This window comes from Mustela erminea, chromosome 17 (genome assembly GCF_009829155.1).
Source record: "Mustela erminea isolate mMusErm1 chromosome 17, mMusErm1.Pri, whole genome shotgun sequence".
Lineage (NCBI taxonomy): Eukaryota > Metazoa > Chordata > Mammalia > Carnivora > Mustelidae > Mustela > Mustela erminea.
In genome coordinates this window covers 65858168-65864500 of record NC_045630.1, presented here as the reverse complement: position 1 = coordinate 65864500, position 6333 = coordinate 65858168, and the positions used below count along the sequence as shown (strand labels likewise).

General features: G+C 40.8%; 1 pseudogene; it reads left to right on the top strand.

The window, feature by feature from the left end:
* The first annotated feature begins 3208 nt into the window (after positions 1-3208).
* On the top strand, positions 3209-5777 carry LOC116575949 (annotated as a pseudogene).
* The last annotated feature ends 556 nt before the right edge of the window (positions 5778-6333 follow it).

Below are 6333 nucleotides of genomic sequence, written 5' to 3'. Positions count from 1 at the left end.
CACAAGCAGGTGCGGGGAAGGACAGAGGGAGAGGGAGAGAGAGAATCTCAACCAGACTCCCTGCTCAGCATAGAGCCAGAGGCAGGGCTCAGTCTCCTAAAACTGAGGTCATGACCTGAGCTGAAATCAAGTCTGATGTTCCACTGACTGAGCACCCAGGCACCCCTCTTTAGGGCTTTTTTCATTTATCTGAGCAATGTTTTGTAGTTTTCGGTGCACATCTTTTGTCAGATTTATCCCTAAGGATTTTATGGTTTTTTTTGACGCTATAATCAATAGTATTTTTAAATTTAACTTTTGAGTGTTCATTGCTAGTGTTTGGGGTTAAATTGTGTGTCCCCAAGAGATATATTGAAGCCCTAATCTTTGGTACCTGTGAATGTCATCTAATCTGGAAGTAGGGTCTTTGCCGATCTAATCAGAGTTAAGATGAGGTCAGACTGGAGTAGGGTGGGCCCTCGATCCAATATGATTGGTGACCTTTTCAGAAAGAAACTTGGACACAGACATGCAGAGAGGGAAAATGACATGAAAACCCATGGGGGAAAAGACAGCCATGTGAAGATGGAGGCAGAAATTGGAGCGACACGTTTGTAAGCCGAGGAACACATGGATTGCTAGAAGACGCCAGAAGCTCAAAGAGGAAGGAGGGTGTCTCCCCTAGACCCTTCATTGAGAGTGTGGTCTTACCAATACCTTAGTATCTGACTTCTAATATCAGAACTGTGAGAGAACTAAGTTCTGCTGTTTTAAGCCGTCCCAGCTGTGACACTTTGTTATGGCAGCCAAGGGAAATTAATTCAACTAATACGCAGGGACATGACTGATTTCTGCAAATTGATCTTATAGCCTGAAAACCTGCCAAACTCAGTTGTTCGACCTAGTAACTTTTTGTAGATTCCATTGAATTTTCCATATAGATGACTATGTCATCTCTGAATAAAAACAATTTTTCTTCAGGGTGCCTGGGAGCTCAGTCAGTTAAGCATCTGCCTTCAGTTCAGGTCACAATCCCAGATCCTGGAACTGAGGTCCACGTCAGGTTCCCGCTCACTGGGGAGCCTACTTCTCCCTCTCCCTCTGCTGATCCCCCTGCTTGTGCTTTTTCTTGCTCTCTCTCCTGCTATCTGTTGAATAAATAAATAAAATCTTAAAAAAAATAAAGTAAAAGACAATTTTACTTCTTCCTTTCCAGTCTGGATGCCATTAATCTTTCTAGCTGTATTGCGCTGGTTAAAGCCTCCAGTATAATTCTGAAGAACAGTGGTGAGAGCAGATATCCTTGCCTTGTTCCTGATCTTAGGAGGAAAGTATTCAATCTTTTACCATGATGTTTTTATATGATCTTTTTGTAGGGGTGTGTGTGTGTGTGTGTGTAGAAGCCTTTATCTGGTTGAAGAAGTTTCCGTCTTTTCCAAATTTGTTGAGAAGTTTTTAAAATCAGAACTTTACACTGGATTTTTGTCAAATGTGTTTTTGATAGGTATTAAGATGATGATATGTTTTCTTGTCTTTTCTTTTTGGTTTTTCTTTTTTAAGTTAGAAATGTTTCAATGTTTCAGATGTTTACTGTACCTTGCATTTTTGGTCATGATGTGTTATCCTTTTTATATAATATTGGATTTGACCTACTAAAATGTTGTTAAGGGTTTTTGCATCTGTGTTCATATGCAACACTGGACTATAGTTTTCTTATAATGTCTTTGTCTCATTCTGGTGTTAGAGTAACGTCAGCTTTATATAATGAGTTGGGACATATTCCCTATGCTTCAATTTTCTGAAAGAGTGTGTGCAATTGGTATTATTCTTTTTTTTTCTTAAACATTTGGTAGAGTTTGCCAATAACACTATTCAGGTCTGGTGTTTCCTTTGTAGGAAGGTGTTTGTTTGGTTTTGTTTTTTAAGATTTTATTTATTTATTTGAGAGGGCATGAGCAACAGAGCACAAGCAGGGGGATGGAGAGGCAGAGCCACCGGGAGAAGCAGATTTCCTGCTGAGCAGGGATGCCTGATATAGGGCTTGATCCCATGACCCTAATGATGTCATCACATGAGCCTAAGGCTGACTGAGCCAGGCAGGTGCCCCCTTGTGGGAAGTTTTTATTTTTTATTTTTATTTTTTTAAAAAAATGTTTTATTTATTCATTTGACAGACAGAGATCACAAGTAGGCAGAGAGGCAGGCAGAGAGAGAGAGAGGAGGAAGCAGGCTCCCTGCTAAGCAGAGAGCCCGATGCGGGGCTCTATCCCAGGACCCTGGGATCATGACCTGAGCTGAAGGCAGAGGCTTTAACCCACTGAGCCACCCAGGCACCCCTTGGGAAGTTTTTAAACTATAATTCAACCTGCTTAATAGCTTATAGGGTGATTCAGGGGATCTATTATCTTTTGAGTGAGCTTGATATTTTATCATCTTATTTTTATTTTTTTAAAGATTTTATTTATTTATTTGACAGACAGAGATCACAAGTAGGCAGAGGTAGGCAGAGAGAGTGGGGTGGGGGAAGAAGCAGGCTCCCCCCTGAGCAGAGAGCCCGATGTGGGGCTCGATTCCAGAACCCTGGGATCATGACCTCAGCCGAAGGCAGAGGCTTTAACCAACTGAGCCACCCAGGCGCCCTGATATTTTATCATTTTTAAGGAACTTTTACGTTCAACTAAGCTGTCAAGTGTTTTGCATAAATTCTCCTATTATTCTTTTAATATCTTTAGAGTCTGTAGTGACATTATCTCTCTCATTCCTGATATTAATCATCTCTGTGTGTGTGTGTGTGTTTCTTGTTTGCTGATAAGTCTGTGTAGATTTATCTATTTTTCCTATCTTCTCAGTGAACCAGCTTTTCGTTCTTAGTTTTCATTCAGTTCAAAAATTTAAGTTTTCTCTTTGATTTCTTCTTTTACCCATGAATTATTTAGAACAGTGTTGTTTAGTTTTCGAGTATTTGGGGATTTTCTGGATAGTGTTCTATTATTGACATATAATTTAATACCTCTGTGATCAGAGAATATATTTTGTATGATCTCATTCCATTTATGTATGTAAGTATGTATTTATAAATATTTAATTTTTAAGTAGTATCTACATCCAGTGTGGGGCTCAAACTCACAACTCTGAGATCAAGAGTTACATACTCTACCAACTGAGCCAGCCAGGCACCCCAGATCTCATCGCTTTAAAATTTACCAAGACTTCTTTTACAGTCTAAGATATGGTCTATCTTGGTAAATGTTCCATGCACACTTGGAAAGCATGTGTATCCTGCTGTTATTGAGTGGAATGTTCCATAAATATCAATTAGGTCAAGATAATTGATGGAGTTGGTCAAGTCTTTACTGATTTTCCGCTTACTTGTCCTATCAATTATTGAGACACAAGTATTGTCATTTCTGATTATAACCGCAGATTCATTCATTTCTCCTTACATTTCTATCGATTTTTGCTTCATGTACTTTGAATCTCTGTTATTAGGTACATAAATACCTAAAATTTATTGTTTTCTTCTTCTATTTTTTTTTAAGGTTTTATTTTCAAACAATCTCTACATCCAATGTGAGACTCGAACTCATACCCTCAGCCAACTCAGCCAGCCAGGTGTCCCTCAAATTGTTATGTCTTCTTGATGAATTGACCTGTTTATCATTATGAAGTGATCCTCTTTATTCCTAGTAATACTCTTTGCCCTGAAATCTATTCCATCTAGTTTTAATATAGCCATTCCAACTTTATTTTGACTGGTGTTAGCATGGTATATATTTCCCCATCCTTTTACCTTTAACTTATTCATGTTTTTATATAATGATAGGGATTTCTTGTAGGCTGTATATAGTTAGATATTACTTTACAATCCAATCTGACAAGCTCCTTTAATTGGTGTGTTTATTTTTTTTAAGATTTTATTTATTTGAGAGAGAGAGTGAGTGAATGAGAGAGAGAGAGAGAGAGAGAGAGTGAGCACAAGCCGGGGGAGAGGCAGAGGGAGAAGCAGACTCACTGCTGAGTGGGAGCCTGCCATGGGCTTGATTCCAGGACCCTGGGATCATGACCTGAGCCAAAGGCAGACACAACCTACTGAGCCACCCAGGTACCTCTAACTGGTGTGTTTAGATCATTTACATTTAATGTGATTATTGACATAGTTGGATTTAAATTTTCCGTCTTGTTATTTGTTATCTATTTGTACCATCTGTCCTTTATTTCTTTTCCCCTTCTTTTCTGTCTTTTTCTTAATAATGTAAATAAGTGAAATCCAAAATAGAAAATATGGCACGAGAATTTCAGAGAAAGATTTGGGATTTTACAGATCACACTGATGGTGTCAGGAGCGGCTTAATAGAGAAAATATCAGGTCTTAATTCCACTCTGGGCTGACCCTGGCATCCTTGCTGAGGGTCACATTGAGCTGCGAGGGGCTGCAAGGGTGTCTTTAGAGTCAGCACCAGGACAGAAGACATCAAGACCAAAACCAAGAACCACCAGACTTCCCCTTTTGACAGCCGCTTCCCCAACCAGAACCAGACAAGGAACTGCTGGCAGAACTATGTGGACTTCCCTGCTGAGAGGACACAGTGACTACTAAAGGGGTGATGTCTCTGTGTGTGAATGTACCGGCATGAGTACAAGTCCTTGTGTCCCACATCCTGGGTATAAGCCTGGGACGACTGCTGGGAACAAGGCACGTTTCCTGGAAATATCTGAACTGGCTCCATCACCTCTCCTCTCTCCTCCATCGTTCTCTCAGGGTGGTGAAAGGGGACCTGGACATTTGGTGATCCCCAACCTGGGATCCTGAGCCAAGGCTTAACTAATAATAAATACTCCTTGGAAAAGTGTAAAGCTGTGTATGACCAGGAAGAGTGCTTGAGGATGATTTTTTTTTTCTGCTTTGTTTTCTTTTATGTTTTTAAACAGACCACATTCTCTATAAAAAGAATAGGGAAAATATCATTTGAACCGGATCGGGGTGACGGTGGATGGAAGGCACACCATGTTGAGGGAATAGGATGGGCAAAGGGGATAGAGACCAGAAAGTAGGTGTTTGGATCAGGAGAGAACGGATTATCCAGATGGTCAGAGGAAGAGCGGCAGCAGAAGATGTGGAAGGGACTTGTGTTATTGCCAGCTTCCTGTGGACATCCCCACCCTGATGGCCTGCAGATAGCTAAGACACCTGTCAAAGCAACCACATTATCTGCCTTCAAACCTACTCACTCTCAGTAGCCCATAATTTGATGTATGGCATCACCATTTTCCTTAATATCTATACCAGAAGCCTCTGAGTCATCTTAAATGCCTCTTTGTTCCTCAACTCTAACCATCCCACCCATAGGTCACCTCTCAAATTTGCACTTTCCTTTCTCTTCCCCTGGTCTTGAACCCAGCACATGCTTGCTCTCATTCTTGTGCTCTCCCTCTCTCTCTCTCTCTCTCCCCTCAACTACTGCATTAGCCTTCTGTCTCGCCACTTCTAGATTCTTCTACCTTCCCACCATCTTTCACACAGGCAATAATTCCCTGTACCCCCTGAAAATGGATATGAAATTCTATGTGTGTTTTTCCTGGGGGAAACCTATAGCTTTCATTAAAGTGTCAAAGACAGTGACAGTCCACAAAAAGCTAAGAGTGACTGCCTTGTGTCTTTATTTCAAATGAAATTATTGATGCTCAGTTAATATAGTGCAGTCGACAGACTACTGAATGAGAAGTCAGGAGACCTAGGGTGCCTGGGGGGGTTCCGTTGGTTAAGGGTCCAACTCTTGATTCTGGCTCAGGTCATGATCTCAGGGTGGTGAGCTTAATCCCTGCATCAGGCTCTGTGCTGGGTGTGAAGCTTGCTTAAGATTCTCTCTCTCCCTCTCCCTCTGCCCCTCCCCATTCCTCTCTCTATCTTAAAAAAAAAAAAAAAAAAATCAGGAGACCTAGGTTCTAGCTCTGGTGTTACCACTAACTTCCTGTTTGATTTGGGGGCAATGTGTTATGCCCTCTGCATCCTTTCCTCACTTGTAAAATAGAGAACGATCTCTGCCAGTCTCAAAATGTTATTATTTTATGACTTACAAGTAGATTCCTTTAACATCAAATATTCCACAGTTTATTTCCTCTCAGGCTCTTCTCCTCTGTTCTGTTTCACTAGACAAACATTTACTGTCTTGTGCTGTTACTGAGCAAAGCTCTGCATTTAGAAAATAAATAAAGCACTGTTTCTCCCACTTCAGAAACTCATAGACCAGCTGGGCAGATGGATATGTAAATAAGAAATTACCATACAATGTCATAAAATGCAGAGCTCTGGAAGCACAAAGGAGGCCCTTTGGGGGAGGGGCATCTAACTTTGCT